Source organism: Vespa velutina, chromosome 6, assembly GCF_912470025.1.
Source record: "Vespa velutina chromosome 6, iVesVel2.1, whole genome shotgun sequence".
Lineage (NCBI taxonomy): Eukaryota > Metazoa > Arthropoda > Insecta > Hymenoptera > Vespidae > Vespa > Vespa velutina.
The window spans coordinates 2769591-2794798 of NC_062193.1; the positions used below are offsets into that span (position 1 = coordinate 2769591).

The following is a 25208-nucleotide window of genomic DNA, read 5'->3' on the forward strand; positions in this document are numbered from 1 at the left end:
AAACGAGACCAAATATTTCTATTTTAATGAGCATATTTTTTCGAAACTTTTGAAAGAGAAAAAGGGGATGAGAAAAGAGAGAGAGAGAAAGAGAATGGGAGGGAGAACGTTATCTTTTTTTTTCTCTCTTTCGTGTTATTATACACGGCGAACTAAATATGCAGCTACAAAATTTACAGAAGCTTTTATTTCAATTTAAATGTCATAACGTTTTCCCCGAACTCATACGCATGTATATACATATATATGTTTATAGACTCACACACATTAATATAAATACTCGAATATTTTCGACGATCATTTAACGTTTTTCACAAACATTAATTATTTATCCCGAATGTTCGGCGGTGGGACGTAATATTAAAAAATATTTCTATTTCTATATAATAAACTATTTCTCGATTATTCTAACAAATCCTAATAAGTTATTTAGATTGTTTCAATTTTTTGATATTTTTCCTTTTATTGTGACACAATTATTTGTTATAAAAAATAATAAAATAATACATAATATTAAATATTAAATTAAATATTAAATATTATAGACATAATTAAGAAATATATATATATATATATATAATGAAATATTATAGACAAGTAAAAAAGAAAGAAATAAGAAAGGAAGGAAACGTTAAAAGAGACTTTGAAACTATTGGTCAGTGAATAGCAAAGAATTAAACATACAAGTAAAACATTGCGACGAAAAGAGTCGCTTGTATTTGACCAACGCTCATTATCGCTACATTTTAAATTCCCTTTTCTCTTATAACAGATCGTAGAGTTTGTTTTCGTGGGCTTATTGTATGTGTGTATGTGTGTGTGCGCGTGCGCGCGTGTGAAAAAGACAAAGAGAGAGTGAGAAGGAGAGAAAAAGAAAGAGAACAAGAAAGAAACTATAGTCGTCTCGCGTATACTCAACTTACAATTAGAGACGAAGAATTATGAAAGAGAAAGAGAAAGAAAGAGAAAGAATGAAAAAGAAAAATTTTACACGCGCAAGTTGGAAGCTAGATTCAAAAGTAAATGAACGCTGGCAAGTGGAATTTTTCTTTCTATCATTTTAACACACAAGCACGAGGACGTTATACACGACGAAGTAGTTCGTCGAGTGTCGTCGCAATGACGGCATCGTAGTAACTAAAAAAAGGAAAAAAGTGAGAGAGAGAGAGAGAGAGAGAAAGAGAGAGAGAGAAAGGAAAGAAAGTATAGAAGAAGGAAACGTAAAATATATCTTTTTGCATGGCTAGACGAATTTAAAAAGAAGGATATTTTTTGGACTTTTCGTCCCTTCTAATTAAATATATTTTACTGATAATAACGATGTTTCTTTATATTTTCCTTCCTTTCTATCTTATATCTCTTACACATTCACTCATTTACAGACATACACTCACGCACGCACATACACACACACACACACACACACACACACACACATATACAATCTACATTAATGATTATCTTTTTTTTATAAAAAAGTAATTTTTTTATTAATTAATTATTAATCGTTTATTATTAAATTTTACAAATCAATTTCAATCTGAATCTTTGGTTAACAAAATAAAATAAATTTTGTTCGTTAGAATTTGTTCATAAAAATTGTTTATAACAAATTGTTAATTAATTATTAACGATACATTGAACAAACAGAACAAATTCTATCCTTTAAAATGGTATTCGAGTCTCTTTTAGTACCGGAAATATTCCCATGTAAGTTAAACAGGTGTATATTAACAATGTGAAATAAAAAATTATTTTTTTAATAAAAAAAAAGTGATTTGTTTATTAATTATTAATTAATTTATGTTATTTTATAAATCAATCCCAGTCTAAATTCTTGGTCGGTAAAATAAAATGAATTTACTTTGTAAGAATTTGTTTATAAAAGTTGTTTATAACGAATTGCTAATTAAGTATTATTAATACGTTGACAAAATAGAGAAAATTTTGCTCTTTACAATGGTATTTGTTTTAAGTCTCTATGACTTTTTTTTTCAGAGATATAAATTGGAGACATTTACATTGTCCTACTGACCTACATAATTTCATTCAAATTGGCCCGGTGACACACTAACCTATATAAATTACAAGAATTTACTCTTGCGTACTATATTACTCCTACTATTACTACGAACAGCTTTACTTTTCAATTTACGAATGGAAATCTTTCGAAAACGATATTTCCTGAACGAAAAATCCTAAAGACTTGAAATCACCACCGCTTTCAAACATAATTTATTTTTTATTTATTTAAACATTGCATTAATATTGTTATAATAACATCGATTTTGTTAATAATTTTTTTAATTGAATTTTTTTTTCTTTCGTAATAAACATATAATTATAATAAAATCATTCTAATTTTTATTACAATTATGTAAATTTTATTTTTTGTTTATTTGAAATAACAAATGGAGAATATATTAATAGTATTATATATTAATGTGCGAAATTGAAAAATTGATACTCGGAAGACTTCTTTCATAATTTACTAATATTATTTGTTTATTATTATTATTTACTTACTATTACTAATTATTTACTATTATTGTTTACTAATTATTATTCTTAATAGATTTTAATCGCATCTCCCTATATGATTTTTTAGCAATATTTAAATTAAAATATTTTCTAAATGAATAATTTTTCGATAATGTGTAGATTAATACTTTTTTATAAAGAATTTCAAATTGCATTGACCAATGCAATGGTATTATACAAATGCAATGATATATTTATACAAAAACATATGATGAAAAAAATAAAGCTTATTTTATAAATCCTTCACATATAAAACTGCAAAAAATTATTATCATATCGCTCCGTACCATACGACTTTTATAAATAAACTTTATCCATACTTCTAAAAAAAAATGACGATATTCACCCTGCTTAAATATATTGCTTCTACATTACGCGGTGTTATAAAGAATATAATAAAATTATTATGCTTTTCTTCGAATGCTTGCAAAAAAGCTAATTAGAGAGAGAGAGAGAGAGAGAGAGAGAGAGAGAGAGAAGATCAATTTGAAAATTGAAACAGTAAAAAATACTTTGCCCGATTGCATTTAATCGTAGACTCTCAGTTGTCAATTAAGAATCGTCGAATCGTCCTACCTGCAGAGGGATATTAGTGTCAGTGAACGCTTATATAGGCTGATCGATATACGATGAGAGATTGATGCTTCCGCAAGCGCTCCCAATATATTCATTTATTTCAAACTGGAAGCATTCAGAAGCGAGATGCTATTTTTCATGAGTTTCCTTCACGAACGCTATACATTTATCTTAATATTTCACGGAAGCTCGCATCGGCGAATTTATAAATTCACTCTTACTTCTTGGATCTTTCAAAAATTCCAAGTTTTTATATGGTCATTTTATATATATACATATATATATATACACTTCATCAGAATCAAATTAATAATAAATTATAAACGAAAATGAAATGATTCTAGATATAAATAATACAAAGTAATGATGAGCGCAATAAAAATCTGATAGTATATGACATAACAATTCAAATCCATGTAATATTATTCGATTTGTTTTTTTGTAAACGATATATATATATACATATACATTGTATGTATATGAATATGCATGTAGTATTTCAAATCATAAACAAACGTCAACGTGAATTATTCATAGGAATAATTTAACGTCCACTCGATCCCATATTTTACAAAAAAAAAGAAAAAAAACAAGTAAAACATTCGATAGTGTTCTATCTAATATTAAATAAATAAACGATCTTATTATTTTTTCTCTTTCTTTTTTTTTTTTTGGTTTCTTTAATATACGAATTTCACAAAAATTTAAGAATACTCGAGGAAAAAAAAAAGGTCTAATAATCTTTCAAAATTTCTTTTGATGATTTTTAACGCATGTGTTAAGATACAATAAATAAAAAAAATTAACAAGAAAAAGGACAAAAGGTCGGGACAACGGTCCCAAATCCAGAATAGGACGATGTCAGACATGTGGTGGCCATTTCCGGTAGAGGCAGGGCCACAAAGCATCAAGGTTTGGCATGATGAGTATGGTTGGATGCAACGAGGAAAGAGAGAAAAGGAGAATACTCGGATTATAACCAGTAGAAGCCAACGAGCGAATGAGCGAAAGAGAAAGAATATATATATATATATATATATATATATATATATATATATATATATAGAAAGAGAGAGAGGGAGAGAGAGAGAGAAGAGAGAAGAGAGATAGTGAAAGAAGATGTACACGGTGCCGGAAATACAACGGCAGCCATTTTTCACGGTGCGGACATCCGCTTCCGGTCTACGGTCACCGCGAAATACGAACAAAAATGATACTGGATCTATGTGACTCTGTGAGAGTAGTAGAAAGAGTAGGAAAATATATGTATATAAAGAGAGAAGGATGGGGAAGCAGAAAGAAATGGAAAAAAGGACAACAACCTCAACGACGAGACAGTGACCCGTCGTCTGCTTCGCTTTATTTTTCATTTCTATCGCTATCTATCTCTCTTTATCCATCTATCTATTTTTTTCTTTCTTATTGACAAACTTTTTTCTATACCTTACTTTACCTTAGCTTCTCTCTCTCTCTCTCTCTCTCTCTCTCTCTCTCTCTCTCTCTCTGTATGTTTCTCTTTCTCTTTCTCTATCATATACACATTTTTATTTCCATTTATCTCTATTTCCCTTTTCACAGTCATAGATTTATCGTTATCTTAAGGATCACAAAAAATATTACAAAATATATATTTTTACAAGAAATAACAGTACGATGCAATTTATTATTATCATTTATAATAAGAACATCGATAAAGATAATTTCGCAAAGTTTGAGAATAATATCGGGAATAATATTGTTGAAGTTTTATTATTCGAAAGAGATCGAATAGAAAATTTTTATAATACTGTGGCATCGATCTTTTGATATTTTTTTAAAATATTAATTACGCGGCAACGTGAGAAAAGTCGATATGTAAAATGTCGTCTCGTGACAAGTTACGTGACTCAGGTAGCTATTCGAAAATTTCTTCGAATAAGAAACTTTTCCTTGCCACGGTCGTTTCCATTTCTCAAAGTTACCGACCTCTCTAAAGAATGTTCTCTCTTTATCTAGCGTACACGATCGTGACACTTTGTTCAGGTCACCCCGGTGATAACTCTTCGAATTCGACGCTTCCTTATAGATTCGCTTTGTCCGCTCGTACAAAGGACCTTGAAACGTATTGAAAATAGAATCAAGAAGAAATGATAGCAAAAGAAATCGGATAACATAGTAGTGTCCGGTAACGTTCAATAAAAACGTCTGTAGTCCACGAAGGACGATTAAATAAATAAAATCTCTTTAAAAGACATCCTAGTGGACTTTGTTGTAGAATATTTTTTGTCATAGTAATTTCATTTCCAAGGAAAAATATAGAGAGAAAAAGTCATTTCTATGTTTTCTCTCGTATCGAATTTTCTTTCCATTAACGTACAAGCTTACGATATTAAATCATTCGAAATGTTTGCAACGAAACTGAAAGAAATAGAATGTTGAAATGGAAAAATAATTCGAATGTGGGAGAACAAAAATTATGAATAGAAATGATGAAATTTTCTCTTAAAAAAGAAACAAAAATATTATAAAAGTTATAGTAGTACATAAATGTAGTATATACATATATGTACGTATATATGTATATATATAATATATAACTATTATGTTATATATATATATATATATATATATATATATATATATATGTATATATAACTTCTTACTGTGTCTCGTTTCTACAATATAGAATTAAAAGTCAAGAATATGAAAATTGTTCAATTTCTTTTTATTTAGCTCCAAATAAAATTAGAAAGGATTTTTCGAAAGACATACTGTTGATAAATTCTATTAATGGCGTTCCATCAAATATATTTGAATATATCAATTATCTTCATATCTCTTGAATGTTAGAAATGAAATGCATGTATCATGTATTTTTTATTGTCTATCATCGACGATCTATTCAGATGATCCATAATGTATATAATTGCACCTAAGTGGATTTTTATTTTTTCCCATCATTTCTACTTTTTCTTTTATATATCCACCTTTCATCTCTTTACAAGCATACAACAAATATTACAAAAAATGATAATAATAATAATAAATTAGAACGAAAAAACAGTAGAACATGTGAAACGATACATTTTTTCGTAGTAAATGAAACTTAATTATTTTCACGATCGAATAATCCTTTGAGAATGTTTGATAATAACGTTAATTAATTAATCTTATCAATAAGGTGGAATAATTAATTAGTACATTAATCTAAAGAAAATGAAATGATGAAAAAAGGGAATATCCGTCGATTCGTCTGTGTAAAAAAAAAAAAATAAAAAAAGAAGGGAAAGGGGAAAATGAGAAATACGATGTGGATGAGATAGAAACCGATCGATCTGCCGGGCAAAAAGAAAAGGGGGTGGTTTTCAAACATCCCTTCTGACACTTTGCGAACCTTTTGATGCTTTTACTCGTGTCATCGTCGGCACAGGACTGCTCTCAAAGCTCTTTTTGCAGTGGGAGTCACTCTGAAAGAACGCCGTGCTCTAACTCATACCTCTCAAATCACGTCCCAGCCGCCTATAGATTTTTATCTTGCAATGATGACACGATGACTTGCCCTTTTCCCGTTTTCTCTGTCTTTCTCTCTCTCTCTCTCTCTCTCTCTCTCTCTCTTTCTCTTTCTCTCTCTATCTTTCTCTTTCTCTTTCTCTCTTTCTCTCTCTCTCTCTCTCTTCTTATTCTTCTTTTCTTTTTTCGTAAAGCGAGGATTGAAATGCTTCGCTCTCTCGGTGTGCACGACGTGTTATACATAATCGAAGATCGGAACGATGGATCGACAAACTGAAGTACGAACGATGTCGTTTTTTTCTTTCTTTTTTTTTTTCGATATTTGTAACGTTATTTTCATTGAGAGGAAAACAAAAGCCAAAAAAAATAAAGAAAAGAAAAAATTTATGAATTTATTTTGCATATCTCGGCAATTTTTTCGTTTTCTCTTCTCCTTTATCTTTATACAAATTATTAAAAAAATTCTTATATAAGTATATACAAGTACAAATATGTGAAATAAATATATAGGGTGAGAGTCAAAAGTTTGCAAAGAATTTTAAAGGTCAGTTAGTTTTCTTGAGACTCTTTAGGCTAATTTCTTTTTGTTCAAATTGTAAAAAAAAAAAGTACAAGTCTAAGAACTTTTAACCCATCTAGAAATCTTTGGTCCGTACTTTGTGCGTATGTATATACATACATACATATATATATATATATATATATATATATATATATATGTATGTATAATAAAAAATATGTTGTACATAAAAAGAAATTATTAAATTCTTATATAGTAAATATGTGTGCAAAAATTTGTATAATATTTATTACAAGAATTTGTAATACATTCATACTTGTATAGTATATTTACAAAAAAATTTAATAATTCTTATGTATGTGTATATATGTATGCTTATAAGAAAATTTAATAATTTCTCTTTTTTTTTTATTGTTCCTATAAATATCAAATTCATATATATATATATAAATAAATGTAATTTATATTTAGCATTCGAATGAACGAATCTAATTAAATCTAATTAAGAAAAGAAAGCTTAAGATATGATACGAATAATAACTACGAATTTATATCGATTACTGATGTCGTGACAATCATTACGAAGAGAGAGAGAGAGAGAGAGAGAGAGAGAGAGAGAGAGAGAGAAAGAAAGAGAGAGAGAGAGAAAGAGGGAGAGAGAGAAATAGCTCTAAATCACTTATCCGAGATGTCTGAATTCACCTGTTGAATACAAAAGAAAATTTTAACGTCGATCCACCAACGTAGTCGAAGAAACGGAGAAGGAATAAGAGAAAGAGAGAGGGGGAAGGAAAAAGTCGCGTCTCTGCTACGGTTCAGTACGTCTGAATAATGGAATAAAAGCGGAAAAGTAAAGTATAGCTTCTAGCTAATGTATCTATCCCATACGTAAGACTTATCCCTTGTATTCTTTTCCTCGAACTAGATCATCTTAAAATCATGTATTTCCGATCGGATTAAGAAATAATATAACTATACTAATTCTTATATAATAAATAATTTTTATTGCAAATACCATATTTATAAAGAGAGAAAGAGAGAGAGAAAAAGAATAGTAATAATAATCAACCAACATCCTCGATCAAAACGATATAAATAAATTTCTTTGTTATATTTTATGTATATTACTGATATTATAAACCTAATCGATTTTTAAATATAAACACGTAACATTGACTACAGACGACGTTATAACGAGAAAATGTATAGGCGAAAAGGAAGTTCTTAATCGCAGCATTTAACTTGCAGGAACCGGTACGCATACATAAACAGCCATAAATTTCAGTAAACAAGCTTGTCTAAACGCAAACATAATAAGCTTCCAACATCGGTGCGCATCACGTAATGTCGCGTACACGAAGGCGTAAGGGGGGTTACACCGTGCCGTGCTGTACCGCTCGAAATCCAATAATGCAACTTAAGATATGCTGGTTGTATGCATTTATGTGTGTGCGTGTATACATATGTGCATGAGAGAAAACATATGCTATTCGTCTAACGGATTTCATGGAATCGTTAAAAAAAAAGAAAACACACGCGCACGAAAAAGAAAATAGAAAAGAAACAACAATCTTTTCTAATCTAGAATAAAATATAAATATTACGGTTTTGTAAATAATAAAACGAAAATTACGAGATTGTAACTAGAAAATAAAATAATCATATATCTGTAGATAATTTATATTTGTACATAATAAAACAAATTTTACTAGATACGTGTGTGTGTGTGTATGCGTATGTGTGTAACTACGATATAAAATATTATTACTATAAATACATACGTAATATTCTCTCACTCCACTTCCCATTTAAATACAGTTCATTTATAGTATGTTCTGAAAGTGTAATGCCATTGTACGTATCGTAACGATGAAAATCGACGAAATTCAATTTAATTTAATTATTAATGAAATAATTAATTAGAAAGTGTTCGATACGTGATGGAGAATTAAAAGAATCAAAATGTATATAATGAGCCAATAAATACATATAAATTTCACAATGTCTTTTCTCTCCTACGTCCTTCTTACTCCAAGGAACATCGTCGACTGATACGTTTTTATTTACGAATATCAAATAGTTCTATGATAACAATACGTAGGACGACAGATACACTATCCTTGGCAAGTACTTAAATGACCTTGTTTCTTTTATAGAAACGTTTGCTTTGTACTGTAACGATGAAAGAGGATTTCAATTCAATAATTATTTCTCGAAATTTGAAATTATATGAGGAACATTACATTGTCTATATTACAAATGGCTCGTTTAATAACGAATATATAATACGAACCGTTCGGCAAATCGTTAAATAGCCTATTATAATTATAATGCGAGCGTACATACGTGAATTATTAATTCTCGAAATAATCCTTTTTTTCTGTTTTCTGTTTTCCGTTTTTTTTTTATTTCTTTTATTTTCTTCCACTTTTAATATCTCTCTCTCTCTCTCTCTCTCTCTCTCTTTCTTTCTCTCCCTCTCCTTCTATCTCTCTTTCTTTCTCTCTCTCTCTCTCTTTTTCTTTCTTCTTTTATCCCATATGAATTAACGTCAATTAAACGAGAACGGAACGGTAAATTTCACTGCAGTGAAATCGACGAGAAAAACAATTCGCGTGCATTCGGAACATTAAAAGTTCGGACCACTTTCACATGGTATTCGAGCATTTCAGTAAATTCTCTTTAAAATCTTTAACGACGTCGATCTTAAAATGCTTTCGCCACGAAGTACCTTCAAGATCTCTGCCCCCAGAGAAAGAAAGAAGGGGGGAGAGAGAGAGAGAGAGAGAGAAAATTCGTATCGATCGGTTACACATAAAATTACTCGGACATTTTACCTTAATGAAAAAAAAATGAAAATTACCTACATCAAGAAAAACAGAAAAAATATTTGTTTTCCGTTAAACTTCTCTCGTGAATGATCCTTTTTCAAGCGTTTGAATTTACCGCCTCTGAAAATCGCTTAGTACTTTTCGGTGCTGACCGAAAAGAGAAGGAATAAAAAAGGAAAGAGAGATAGAAAAAAGAAAGGAAAAAAAAAGGAAAGAGAAAAGAATAAAAATAAGAACAAAACGAGAAGAAAACGTGGTGGAGGGTGTGGTTCACGGCCTGTGAATGTCGACTTCGGTGGTTGGTAAAGGAAAACATGAGAAAAGAAAAGAGAGACAGAGAAAAAGTGAGAGATAGAGAGAGATAGAAAAGGGAAAGAGAGAGAGAGAGAAAGAGGGAGAGAGAGAGAGAGAGAGAGAGAGAGAGAGTGATAGGTGCTAGCTATAAGCTGTAAAAAAGACCTCGTGAGCAATGTTGGGAAGCGTAAGAAAAAAAGAAAAAAGAAATGCTAGCTGGAAGGAAATGCGTGAAAGCCGTGAAATAGACTATGGCTAAGGCAAGAATCGATACAGAGAAGAGGGATGAAAGAGAAAAGAGGAAGAAAAAAGACAGAAACAGAAAGAGAGAGAAATGTTCAGCGAACCTTCTCCTCCCTCTCCCTTCTCTCTCTCTCTCTCTCTCTCTTTACCTCTTAAAAGGGCTCGCCCTTCGTAACGATATACGCTCAGCACGCTAAATTAAAACGAGCCGGAAAAAAGCTGATCTGTCCCGAAGAGGCATCGTCCCTTAGGAATGAGATGAAAGGCATGCTTTGACTACGAAGTAAAAATTTACGTCGGATCGAGCTCTATTGGCGTTAATAAACGAATTTTCGATCGGAATTACATAAAATGTTCTATCGGTTTTTCAAGAACGAAAGATTACTCAAAAGATTTTAATTAATTAAGTGAAGAACATATTATATACACAATGTACTAATAAAATCTATTATTGTTTTAGATTTCTTTTATACGAAAAAAAAAAAAATAATATAGAAAATATATAATATCACAGACATGTATTTTATATCGAAAAGAAAACTCTTAGATATTTTCTCGCCCGATCGAATGGAACGAAAAAGTTGTTTTAGACGATCGAATTTTAAAATGGTATGAGTTTGATAAATTTCGTAAGGAAAGAATGGAACGTTGGACACGATCGGCAAATCGAATTTTTCCAAGCGAAGAAAATGCATATAACCGCGAAATGGATATTGACGTTTATGGTTGCTTTATCGTAGACGAAGTATGATTTCTGAAAAAAAAAAAAAAATAGATAAATAAAACAAAAAAAGAAAAAAAAAGGTAAAAAACGAAAATCTCTCTTGGAATCATTCGCACTACGAAACTTCTTCGATTTTATAATGTTTTTCTTGTGCTTTGGAGTTATATGTTTGTGACTTTCTTGAAAAGCCTTTCTCGCTCGACGAGCATTCTCGATCTCGACTCGCTCAATTTCGCATAATAAAGCTCCCTTGTCTAGCTTATTCTCATGATAGTCGTCGGTCTATACTTTTGCATGGAAAACGTTGAGATGAAGGCGAAAGGAGAAGATGAAGAAGAAAACGAAGAAGAAGAAGAAGAAAGGAATAAGAATGTAGCTTCCTCATCTTCGATTCAGCCGATTATCATAGTGGGCGAGGACGCGAGAGAAGAGATAAAGAGAGAGAGAGAGAGAGGCAGAGAGAAACAGAGCAAGAAAGATAGAGAGAAAGAAAGAGAAAGAAAGAGAGAGAGAGAGAGAGAGAGAGAGCAAGAAAAATAGAAAGAGAAAAAGAGAGAGAGAGAGAGAGCAAGAAAGATAGAAAGGGAAAAAGAGAAAGAGAGAGAAGGAGAGAGAGAGAAAGATCAAGAAAGATAGAGAAGGAAAAAAAGAAAGAGAGAGAGAGGGAAAGGGAAAGATAAGTAAGAAGAGAGTGAAAAGGATTGAGAAAAGAAGGAATGAGGAGAGGGATGAACCGACAGTAATGAGGGACCGACCTCGGATGACTGCTACGAGGGTTCCGTCGGAAGGAAGGATGGAAAAGTCGGAGCTGTGAAAAATCTCGCTCGTTGGAAAATGAAGAGCAAAGAAGAAAAGTGGATGGTATAAAAGATAGAGATAGATAGATAGATAGATAGAAGGGTGGGATAAGAATATATAGTAAAACGTTGGAATGACGACGACGATGACGAGGACGAGGACTCGCGTGCATCGACAGTCTCTCGTCGTCGTCTGCCGGCAAAAATCTACGACTTTTTGATGGCGACGAGGGAATCCTGATTATTCATGAAGACACTAAAAAGGAATTCTATTTTCGCTGACGCTGTTGGAATAAAAGAGATACCGCCAAGATCAGCTTCTTGCCTGGAATCCTACTCGCTTTAAACGATTTATTTTTTTATTCTCAAAAACGATAATCCTAAGAGAACTATATATATATATTAATATATAGTCTTTCTATTTTAGTTTTTTTCTATTTTAATCACTTTTTATATAATTAAAAAAAAAAAAAAAAAAAAAAAAAAAAAGAAAGGAAAAGAAAAAAAGAGAACAAAAAGAAAGAAAAAACAATCGATCTTTTAATATCCCCTATTATAGTTCTATTAAACTACAATATAGAATTTTAAGAGCCAACGCAAATTAGAAAATTATCGAATAAACTTTCAATTTATTTTCTATCCTTCTCTCGTTACCTTGTATCGTGTTAACCGAGTAAGAGATTCAGAATTTGACCTCGACCTTCGTTATAACATGAGGATCGCCGAGAATCGGGCAAATCGAGTGGCCCGTACTGGTTTTCGCTTTTACAGAGAAATCTTGGATGCTCGCTGGTTCGCCGGTTAACTCGTTGCAAGTTGGGTAGTAAAGAGAGAACGAGAGAGAAGTGGTTCGAGTAAGACAAGGACGGCCAAGAGTTATGCATTATGATTCGCCATTCGCCCACCCTCTCTGAGTACTTCTCCTCTTCCTCCTCCTCCTCCTCTTTCCTGAACCTAATAACATCACTTGTTGCACAGCCTTCGCCTCTACGGACCCCGCCGTTGGCTCGAATCTTCTGTCTCTCTCTTTCTCTCTCTCTCTCTCTCTCTCTCTCTCTCTTGCTTACTCGCTCTCTCTTTCTCTTTATCTTTCCCACTCTCTCACTTTCTCGACTCCAGCACGTCGAGCAAAACTATTGCCCCCCAGACGAGAAAGTCCCGTCTCAAGGATACCACCTCGTCGTCTTATGAATTTCATTTATCTCGAACCGCATCTCGCACGCGAACGAGCTTTCACCCCCAGGGCGCGTGCCACTATCCGTTTTTGTAAAGCCTCCTTCACGCCGAACATTTATTTTCTTCGCACTCTTTCACATCATTCTTTCTTTGCATTCTCTCTCTCTCTCTCTCTCTCTCTCTCTCTCTCTCTCTCTCTCTCCCTCTCTCTCCCTCTCTCTTCTTGTTTTTTGTTTTCGGGCCTTTATTTTTCTACTCCTTATATTCTCATCATCGTTAAATGCTTTTCATAAACATTTAAAAACGATAGATTAATTTACAAATCGAATAAAACGAGTTATAATGAATATAAATATATATATATATATATATATATATATATATATATATAAACTAAAGCTATTTTATTTTAGAATAAAGTAGACTTGTTCGATCGTAAAAGAATATACTTTTAGAAAATGTTCTTTCAACGTTTCATGACTGAATTCAAGTAGGATGAAATTTTGATGTACTGTTCAAAAGAGATAAAGTGAGACAGAGAGAGAGAGAGAGAGAGAGAGAGAGAGAGAGAGAGAGAGAGAAAGAGAAAGAGAAAGAGAGAGAAAATAGGGTCTCGTGGAATCATATATCATCACGTCGTCGTCATCGTCGTCGTCGTCATGGTAGTCGTCTCTCGAGAGAGATACAACCATACACTACAGCTGGTATCATAATCCACGTTGGAACAAAAGGAACATAATTGGATATGCCGAGTATAGCGTTTCGCATGACAGTCCAGACAATCGTTGATTCATTATTCGAGCTCGCACGAGCATCGTTAAAGTTGACATTCTCTATTTGATTCAAATTATGAAAACCCAAATTACTAATAGACTGTATTACTTAAATGTTTATATTAAATTATTATTATTATTTTTTACATTATAAACATATAGTACACGTTAACTTTTTTAATATTTTATTCTGAATAATCCAAACAAATTTCTTCTTATTTTTACTTTAGAAACTTTAAGTTGACCGAACATTAAATCCGTTAATTGCCGATATTAAATAATTAAACCATTTTTGATTGGAGTTTAATAAAGCCATCCATGTTCTTTAAATTCCCAACCGACTTTTTTTTTCAATAATACGCCCACTTCTTTGTTCTATTTTACATGAAACACAATCGAATTCTTTCTTTCTTTTTTTATTACCTCAAATGCATTGCTCGGTCCTGAAAATATCGTTAAAAAATTCCCTTCATTTTTGGAGACGAGATACTCGAGAACATGTACGTATATGCATATATATATATTATATATATATATATATATATATTTCCCTCGACGAAAGAATAACTGTTAGCTGACTGCCAACGCGTTGCTGAATTGTAGGCAATAATAGCAACGTCGGTATGTGAAATTAAAGGTACGGCTAAAAGCATTACATCCTGGCAAAGAAATATATCGTCGAGAGCGTAAACGTTAATGCTAATGTTTCGATTTAAGCGCCGGCTAGAATCGTGTATTTACGTTTATGTACATGCTTTGGAGAGATTGCGTGCTCCACTGACTATGGAAAAAAATTAATGCTACCCCATGGAAAAATGCTCCAGTTGAGAAACGTGAAATCCGATATATGTAATATATACATATATTTACATACATACATACATATATATATATATATGTATGTATGTATGTAATACATATATATATATATATATATATATATGTATATATATGTATGTAGATATACATAAGAATGAACGAGTACACGAAATGGAAGACATATGTTCTAGAAATTACATAAAAATAATTTCAAATACGAGTAGAATGAATTTAACGTGGTCATATATCGTAGATTAATCTATTTTTAATTAAAAAAAATCGATTTTAAAACAGTACATCCTTTATGTCTCAAGAATAGTTCATGTTAAAAAATAAAAAAGAATTCGATTACGAGATCATCGAGCGAAGTTACGAATCGAAATCCTGTTCGGAAAAGTTTTGTAATCAAAACTTATTCGATACGATGGTTTCCGTTCGTAGAAAAAGATATATATATATATATATATATATATTTATACATATATATATATATATCCTATATAAAGTAGTTATATATAGAAAGACGGAGAGTTATATTCTTCGGCTTTTGCGAACGTGAGGTGAAAACGTAGACGAATGGTAACATTTCGTGTATCAGGATCCACAAAGATGGCGATACTCTGTAACCAGCTCAGAGTCCAGACACGATAACTCACGGACTTAGGGAATTAGCCTTTGGAACTTTCTTCTCTACCAATCTTCCACTGTCTCTCTTTCTCTCTCTCTCTCTCTCTTTTTCTTTCTTCCTTTCTTTCTTTCTTTCTTTCTTCTGAGCATAACTCTTTTGTATTTTCCGTGTATGGATAGAGATAGGCCGCATTACGCAAGAAAGTAACCGCTTTCTTCTACCAATAACCATCAAAGTCTTCTTTCCTGATGCGAATGTACGGCTTTTCTTTGTCCGATTTTTTCGTTGTTTTTCTCGCGACTGCAACGTTTGCAAAAGAGATAAAAATAGATAGAGATAGATATATATGTATATAAAGAGAGAAAGAGAGAGGGAGAGAGAGAGAGAGAGAGAGAGAAAGAGAGAAAGAGGAAGAGAAAAAGAAAGAGAAAGAGAGCATGAGAGGGAGAGAAAGAGGAAGAAAGAAAATGGGCATAGTCAGCGGTAAATCGACTGCCAGAAACAAGATGTCGGTGCGAGAAAGTTTTCGTCTGATGCGACTACAAAACTTTGCAATCGAAACTTTCCTCCCTTGATTTCCTCTTTTTTTATTCCTCCTTTTTAAATCTGTTCTCTCTCTCTCTCTCTCTCTCTATCTCTCTTTCTGTCTCACTCGTTTTCTTTTGTCGTTACTTCTCTTTTAATTGAAATTGTTTCCCTTTTCTCATCGTTGAAAACAAAATACGAATTATCATTTCCGAGTAGTCCGTCGTATTCCAAGTAACAAGAGATTTTATTCTAATTATACTAATTATCTAACAAGGAAAATAGAGAATATTAAAATGTTTGTCATTACTTTGTCAAAGAAAATCTATTATCGTATTATGAAGAAGATTAAAATTTATTTGAATACATTCTGATCGTGCATAGACTCGAAATACGAAATGTTATAAATATGAGAATAAATTTATCGGGCGATACGTTAAAAAATTTCAAAAAAAAAAAAGATCAATTTCTTCTAGATAAAACTAAACAATAGACAGTACGTTTAATGCGCGAAATGATTTACCAAAGAGACTTAAACCAAACGAAACGAAAAAAAAAAACGAAACATAATAAAATAAAACGGAACGATCGACCGATCGATCGATCGATCAGAGAAATCTATGAGAATCAACGTGGAAGATAAAGTTTTCTTCGACTGAGAAAATCCGATCAACCCTAGGGAGGATTGAAGAACAAAAGGGATTAATCCTGGAATCCGGCTACGCGAAGCATTCTCCGAAGTAATTCGTAGAAACGTTACCGAGCCGAACGAACGAATAGAAACTATCGCGTATCCGACGTTTACCGATACTGAACGATTTCAGTTTCCCCGATCGCTTCGAGAATTTGTTTCTTCTGCTCTTAAAACCTTTCCGGAATCGATCCGAGGAAACCGTAGTCGAAAGTGAGGAAGAAAAAGGTCTACTGTTGGTGTGCGCTCGAGACGACGGAAAAAGAAAGCTAGGAAGAACGATAAATAGACAAAGAGAGAATACATAGTAGGATAGAGTTCGGTAGGAACCATGAGGGAAAAGAAGATAGAAAAAAAAAGGGTAAGAAGGGTGTTGTTAGAGAGCCGAACAGAGCTGGAGGATGTGCTGTCGTTCTGAAAGGATAGATTGTTAAGCCACAGCTGAATGGGGAACGTCTCCTTTTTACCTCTCGTTCGGCCTTTTCTTTCACTCGTCTCCGGTCCGACTTTTCGATTTTCTACATCGTCGCGAAGAAAAGATATTGTTCGGGAGCTAGAGGAGTGCTTGAAGTATAAGAGTGAGAAAGAGAAAGAGAGAGAGAGAGAGAGAGAGAGGGGGAAGGAAAAGAGTGGAAGAAAGAAAGAAAGAACTTCCTCTTCTTCTTCTTCTTCTTCTCCTTCTTCTTCTTCTTCCTACAACTTTTAGACTCCTTACGGAAATCACTATAAGAATTCTTCATTAGTCCTCGTGCAATAAGCCTAAGTACTGATTAGTGCCAGCCAATAAAACTGCACAGTCTAAAAAATTTGAAAGAGAAAACAAAGAAATAAAACGAAAGGATAGACAGATCTCCATAATCTTGCTTTTTGTCTTTTTTTTTTTTTTTCTTTTTTCGTTTTCTTCTTTCTTTTCCTTCCTCTTCCTTTTATTTTTCTTTTTTTCTCTTGGTCGAAGATATCAACGCGATAATAACACAGAATTTTATCATCTCGTCTCGAGCTTTACCGAACATCGATTAATCTTATTCCCCTTTTAGTCGTGTTAACGGCCGATCGTCTTTCATGACTCAGTGAGAAGAAGGACCCGTATACGACGGCTACTCCTCCATCGATGTACTCTACTACCACGTACGTATCCATCCATATTTCTTGGGCTTTGCTTCTTCCAAAATGAAGAATTCTAGCACGATGTAGCACGAGAATGTTACCATCCCTGTCCCTTTTTCTCACTTAGATACTTACGTGCGACGTTGTGGTTGGCGACGAAAAATTTACTAGATCGTAAATCCAGTCCTGGTGATACCGTTATCATAACGGATCAGATCTTCACGACAGGTTGTTACGTCTTACTCTCTTTTACTCTCTCTCTCCCTCTTCCTCTCTCTTTCTTTCTCTCTCTTTCTTCCTCTCTCTCTCTCTATCTATCTATCTATCTATCTATCTATTTATCTATCTTTCTCTTTCTGTCTCATATACTTTCTCTCCATATTTCTTTATGATAAATGCATTTTGATGAAACCCAGTTGGAAATTATTTAGAAAGCGATAACAAAAATCATTAAAAACATACAATATTGAGTGATTTATGTTTTCTTTTTCTCCATTAAATATTTTCATAAATACAAATACTTTCGACCCTTTACTAGTAAATATATCTACGTAGCTATATCCTATTCTTTCTCTTTGCATTCTCTTGTATATTTCCAGCTCGTTAATCGCCAACCACACTTCGGTTCGGGTTTGTTTCACGAGCCTAATAAAATCCAAATCATGGAGGTAATTAAAAGTTACCATTTCCTTCTTTTTTTTTTAAATCATCCTCTAATGTTCTTCACACACACACACACACACACACACACACATTTATTATTATTATATTATATATGTATACATATATAAAATGATTTATTTTAGTTAATCTAAATAAATGTCATCATGGAGATGATAAAATGAAAATTAAATGAAAAATGAACAAAACACTTGTATGTTGATTAAAATGAAATACCATATAATATATATATATATATATATATATATATATATATATATATATATAAATATATACACACACACAAAAATCGAATCTAGATGAAACTTTCTTCATTGTAAATTAGACGTGTACTTGTAAGAAATGATTGATGCGTAACATCGTATTGAGTTTCGTAGTTTTCGAGTTTACATCAAGGGAAATCTAAAGAAAATCTAGACACCAATATCATCTCGTAAATCGTGCATTTTAACAGACAAAACTTTCAACGTCGACATCTACGAGGACGTAATAAGCATCATTAGCGGTATTCGTCTAGAAATACGTCTAGAAAAGTGGGACACGTCTTTTGAATTGCACGAAAACGAGTTTAAATCTAGTAAGATCTTTCTCCAACAAAAAAAAAAAATCGTAAAGTTTCGCTAAGTTAATGCTGTCAGAAAAAAATTTGTACGAATGAAATTAACGTAAGCGTAAAAAAATAAATAAATAAATAAAAAAAAAAAAATTTTAATAAAAAAAAAAAAGATATTCACACTGATTAATCCCTTATGATTAATTAAACAAATATGTCGAATTTTCGTGATTAACGGCTTGTTTTTTAATTAATCTTAAAATAATTATCGACCAAGGTTATATAACGAAGGATACTCTTATTGGACGAATAATTTTCTTCCCTGGGGTAAATTTACTCGAGTACCGTCGCATTTTACATAACAAATTAATAATTCCAAGAGATAACTTCTACTTGAGACGGATACTTCGAATTAAAAAGAAATATAACAGAATAGAATAGAAGGGAACATTATAAAACTTTATCAAATCCAATCGCATTCGCGGATTTATTTATTATTTTATTTATTTTATTTATTTGCTTAGTCCGTGAAAACGAGGAATGCATATATATGTACTTAAGTAGGATACATATTTCCTCTCCTCGAGACAGAGAAAGTATCGACTTCTCGAGAAAGATATATTTCAAACACGATGAAACCGACTGGAGATAGGAAAACGAAGTCCCTCGCGAGGTCGGAAATACTGGGAGAAAGAGGAAAAGAGGAAGGAGAAGGTGGATTGGGGATGGAGGAATGGAAAGAAGAAGGATGGTAGAGAACAGGGCAAGACGGACGGGTACGTATAGCGGGTGGTTTAATTTCCGGTTGGATAAATTTTCGAGTGGCCGAGGAGCCGATCATGGTTCTGAGCGAATTGGAAGAAGGAGAGAGGACCAAAAGAGGGAGAACGGGAGGAGTTCAAACGAGGAAAAGTAAACCGAACTTCCATCCGGCCGATTTCTCTCTCTTTCTCTCTCTCTCTCTCTCTCTCTTTCTCTTTTATCCTCTAGCTATCTTTATCTGCTTCTCTTTTTCTCTATAGACAGTAAAATCTTTTATGCGGTCGAAATGCAATCAAGTCTCGTTCGATATTCCTGACCCAAAAATATCGAATCATCAAAAGAAGGAAGAAAAAATATTGAACCACCAAAAGAAAGAGAGAGAGAGAGAGAGAGAGAGAAAAAAAATAGAGAAGGAAGAAGTACTTTTCTCTCGTCGTGATTGAAATTCGACTTTCGTGAAGAAAATGCTAACGAAAAAGTAAAAAAAAAAAAAAGCAAAAATCATACAATAATCGATTCTTATTTAAAAGTCGTCAGTTTCTTTCCTTTTCTTTTTTTTTTTTTTTTGCTTTTATTTTTTATTCTATTACTTAATGTCGCATCGATCGTTCGTCTGGGAAATGAAAAAGAAAAAAAAAATAGGAAGAGAAAAAGAAAATGATTCGTATAATAATTGATATATAATAAATGTTTCTCGAAGAATCTCTATCGCGATAAAGTCAAATGAGACAAAGGATTATTACATTCACGTAGAAATATGGAGAATACGCAAGATACTTGAGCAGCTCGTTATTTGCACGAGAGTCGCAAGCACGCGCCTTTAACGTATTCGAATGTTACAATTAAAGGAAGTTTATTCACGCTTATACACAAAGTTCTACCGACGAAAGCGCCGCCACAATTGCACCCATTTTGAAGCTTTCCTATATCACATTATCTTCCTTCTCTCTTTCTTCCTCTCTTTCTCTCTCCCTCTTTTCCCCCTCTCATCTCTTCCTGCCATGCCGCAATTGTGGTCGATCCTCTTCGAGTTTCTCTCTCTTTACCTTTCTCTCTCTCTCTCTCTCTCTCTCTCTCTCTTTCTTTCTTTCTTTCATATTCACTTTATCTATATGAATGGTACACAATCCGAAAGATAGAATGTTAATTATAAATAATTTAATATCGTACTGAGCAAAAATGTAACGAATGTTAATTTAAGTTGTAAAATATATGTTACGAAGTATTGTTTTTAATCCATCATAGACACAGGAATCGTCAAAACACTAATCATTATTATATATGTATAATCTGATTTAAATTAGAATAAAATATAATTAGGTGTAACTTATGTGTTACTTGATGTAAAGAAAATTGAAATAGAAATAAAATTAACATTGATTTTAAGAATTATCGTTAAATTTCGATCTCGCATGATGTTAACTTTTCTACGATTTAATTATGATTGCAACAATATATTATAATTTGCAATCGTAATTAAATCGTAATTGCAAATCATAACAACAGATGAAACGGACCATGGAAGAAAGAAAAACAAAGGTTATATTGTCGCGTGATGATCCACGATATACGTTCGACTAAATATTTTTTGCGCGAATACAAATACATACACACACAATACATAGAAATATTCCACGAAGTTTATCGATTTTAAAATAATACGCATACGCAAATAATAAAAAGAAATTTAATAAAATTAATGAATGTTGATCATGAAAAATTTTATGAAAAAATTATTATTCAACAATTCACATATTTGTTACATATTATATATTTGTTTTTCTTTGTTTTTGTATAAATCATTCAACATTCCCCTACAAAAAACGTTCCACGAATTTTCGTGTCTGATATAACCCTTTGGAAGATAGTTCCATGAACATTCTCATCCTGTTAAAATGCCATCACGAGAAAATCCAATTCAATAAAAAAGAGAGAGAGAGAGAGAGAGAGAGAGAGAGAGAGAGAGAAAGAGAAAGATAAAAAGAAAAAAATAAGAAACTAAGATATTATTATTAGTCTAAAGAATTGTTTCGACAAAAACTTTTCATTATTTATTTTGGATTTTTCGCAAAGGATTCAACGGATCAAGAAATACGATATTGTAACAAAGATAAACATTGAAAATTTATATTTTCTCTATAAAAATTTCAACAAAGATAAAAAGGGACAATTTACATCAAGGTTTAGAAACTTTCAAATATAAAAATCTGTACTTTACATGAATGTAATTAATGAATTACATTCATGTAAATGAATGAATTACATTAGTAAGAGATTATTCAGTTTAGAACTGACCACTGTGTAAAGCCTTCCATTCTATTTAAAAAGAAAATCGATTGAAATCGTTCATAATGACGATAAATACACATGAACGCGCGGAATCATACACATGCACGAATATACACGAATATACACGAATATACATGTACATGTATGTCTACCCTCTGTCAATACACTCTGCCAATCCCGAGCGATACGAAAAACTGTTCTTTCGATGAATCGCATCGAGCCGGGGTGTGCCATTCAACAACGACGTATCGTGTCCGCCGCAAAAGTATTCATTTCTATTTCACCTCCAGCTCCTCCACCCCTGTCTCCTTTTTCTCTCGTTTCTCTCTACGTATGCATACGCATCGGTGAAGACCGAAACCGAAAAAACACAAAGGCCAATTCCAATCACTAGCTCGTTGCCGTTATTCTCCTCCTACCTGTAAAGCATCAGTAGCATATACTACTCCGCTCTTACCTCTTTCCATTATCAGTTCGACGATACACAAACATTCGTCTCGTCTCACTGTTCTTATAAAAAAAATAAAAAAAAAAAAAAAAAAAAAAAAAAAAAAAAAAAGGAAACATAAAACATAAGAAAAAAAATACGCACGAGTGAGTCGCGTAATTCGTTACACGCAAATATCGCGGTAATTGGGAAAAGAAAAAAAAAAATAATGAAATGAACGAACGAATGAAGAAAAAAAAATAATAATAAAAAGAAAAAAAGAAAAAAGAACGATATTTCTCGCTTCGATTAAAACCTCGATTGTCCTGTAGTAGTCACGTAAAATACAAGAACTAACAATGGATATAATTTTCAATATAACATATTGTTCACGCCTTTCATTCCAACAGCATTTTACATTTGTACATTTTAAAACATTTATCGTTCTTTTATTTATCGGTTCTGAGCTTTTACAAATTCGTTACTAACAGGAATAATGAAAAGTGCATTATACTGATATTCTATCAAAGATTTTTCATCCTATATATATTTATACATACATACAAATACATACATACACACACAAACATACATATATATATATATATACACACATGTAATAACTAGATATAAAAATGAGAGAAAGAAAGAAGAGAAAAGATGCGGGAGAAATAAAAAGCAAGGAAAAAGGAAGCAGTAGGTAGTGGATATGGTGACGCTGCTGCTACTGTTGGATAGTAGAGAGAGGGAAAGAGGTTGGCCGCTTTCTCTACTTTTTCGTCCTTTCGTTTCCTGTTTCACCGTGCGGAAGCGGAAGAAGCAACGAGGATTTACAAAAGTGAACGTCCATGGAATGTCGCGCGCACCCTGCAGTGTTTCGACCATCCTCACGGTTACCCCACTATCAGTACTACCACTATTACCACTCCTCTTCCTACTGCTGCTACTATTACTACTACTACTATTACCACCACCACCACTACTACTATCATGTTTGTTACTATTACAGCTATACGGAAAGCTTTACGAGCTATCCGGAGAGAAAAAGCTACACGCATACACGCTCAAACGTTTAGCGAAGTCTGTACATGGATGTATGAGAGAAGTGAGGGTGAGAGAAAGGGGTGGGGCTTGAAGGGTGGTCGAGGGTCGCTCGCTACCGGCAGGACCTCCCTAGATTTATGTCCTATTCATTACGTAGGGACACACCGACGTGGCGTCACGCCACAAATGCACAACCCATCCCAGTCATACTGTCTCTCTCTCTCTCTCCCTCCCTCTTTCTCTCTTTCTCTATCTTGCATTCTCCACCCCTAACGAGCCATCCCCTGCTGGTACCACCCTCCTCCGCATGTTCGTGTGTTTACCCTTCACCGAAACTACTGTTTGTTCCGTTGTGTGCGCTCGTTACAATCTCTCTCTCTCTCTCTCTCTCTCTCTCTCTCTCTCTCTCTCTCTCTCTCTCTCTCTCTCTCTCTCTCTCTCTCTCTCTTCATATATATATATGTATATATATTTATATGTGTGTGTGTGTGTGTGTGGGTGTTATATAATCTAGTGATGGAAACCAATAGCTTCTAAACTTTCCTCGTTAAAAGTAACTCTAGAAATAGTAAGAATTTTCAAAGTGATCATTGATTGAGAAATTGCATCAAAAGATTTAGGAAATGATTCATTAACACGTTCAATGTTCGCATTTAGAAGAAAAGAATTTTACTTATAAACAAATTGAAAAAACAAAAAAGTTTCGATCCTAGCGTGAGAGCTCATCGAACAATGTTACAATGGTACGAAATACGAATGTAGTAGGCAGAGTGTTACAATTACAACACTGCAACTAATTCGTTCGAGTGGCAAATGTTATCTAATTGAGAGTACTTCAAACATACTATATGATCTTAAAGAACAAGTTGGAAAATGGTAGAAAAGTTTTTTTGCTCACCCAAATAATAGCACTATTAACAAAAAGAGAAGAAAAAAGAAAGGAAAAAATATACACACACACGTACAAACAAAAAAAGAAGAAAACAAAAAAAAACATAAAAAGAATAAAAAAAAAAAAAAAAAGAAAGAAAAGCCTCCGAAATAATCTAATAGTCGTCATTATCAGCTTGAACGATTACCCAGAATTCCGAGAAAAGAACCCTCGACGAAACAAATGAACCGTCCAGTGGCCATGTATTCGATCGAAGAACCCCTCTCTAACGATGGATCCGGGCAATGGGTAGACGAGTCCGTCAGACAGGGCGTTTGCAGTTACCCGCTATACGTAATAGTAGGGAGTATAGTAGTGGTGGTAGTAGTAGTAGTAGTAGTAGTAATAGTATCAGCAGTTGTAGCAGTAGTAGTAGTGTAGTAATACTAGTAGTAGGAATAGTAGTGGTAGTAGTAGTAGTAGTAGTGGCAGTAGTACCAACGTCTATATATGCATGTAGGTGGCGGTACATTAATGACAGGCGGATGCGGTATACGAACGCACGTCGAAATGTACACACGAGCGAGCTCGACGGGCCATGGCTATGGTATCGTCGCCGTTTGATGGCGCGGCCATTCTCTCTGAATTACGATGAGAGCGTGCATCAAGCTCGGCATCGTACGCGCTTACACAGAGAGACATAGATACAGTCCAGTATTCCGGTTGGACGGTTCCTCTCGTCGCATGAATCCCAGCAAGCTGCCAGGCAAACGTACTCACACCATGAAACTTTCTTGTATAGAATATACCTATATATGTATATGTAAAACGATGTATAGGTATATGT

The 25208-nt window shown here is 33.0% G+C and overlaps 1 protein-coding gene across 13 annotated transcripts in view; it reads right to left on the reverse strand.

Moving 5' to 3' along the window:
- Nucleotides 1–25208, reverse strand: part of LOC124949704 (Down syndrome cell adhesion molecule-like protein Dscam2) — a 166382-nt gene that overhangs the window by 90277 nt on the left and 50897 nt on the right. The gene's annotated exons all lie outside the window — the stretch shown is intronic.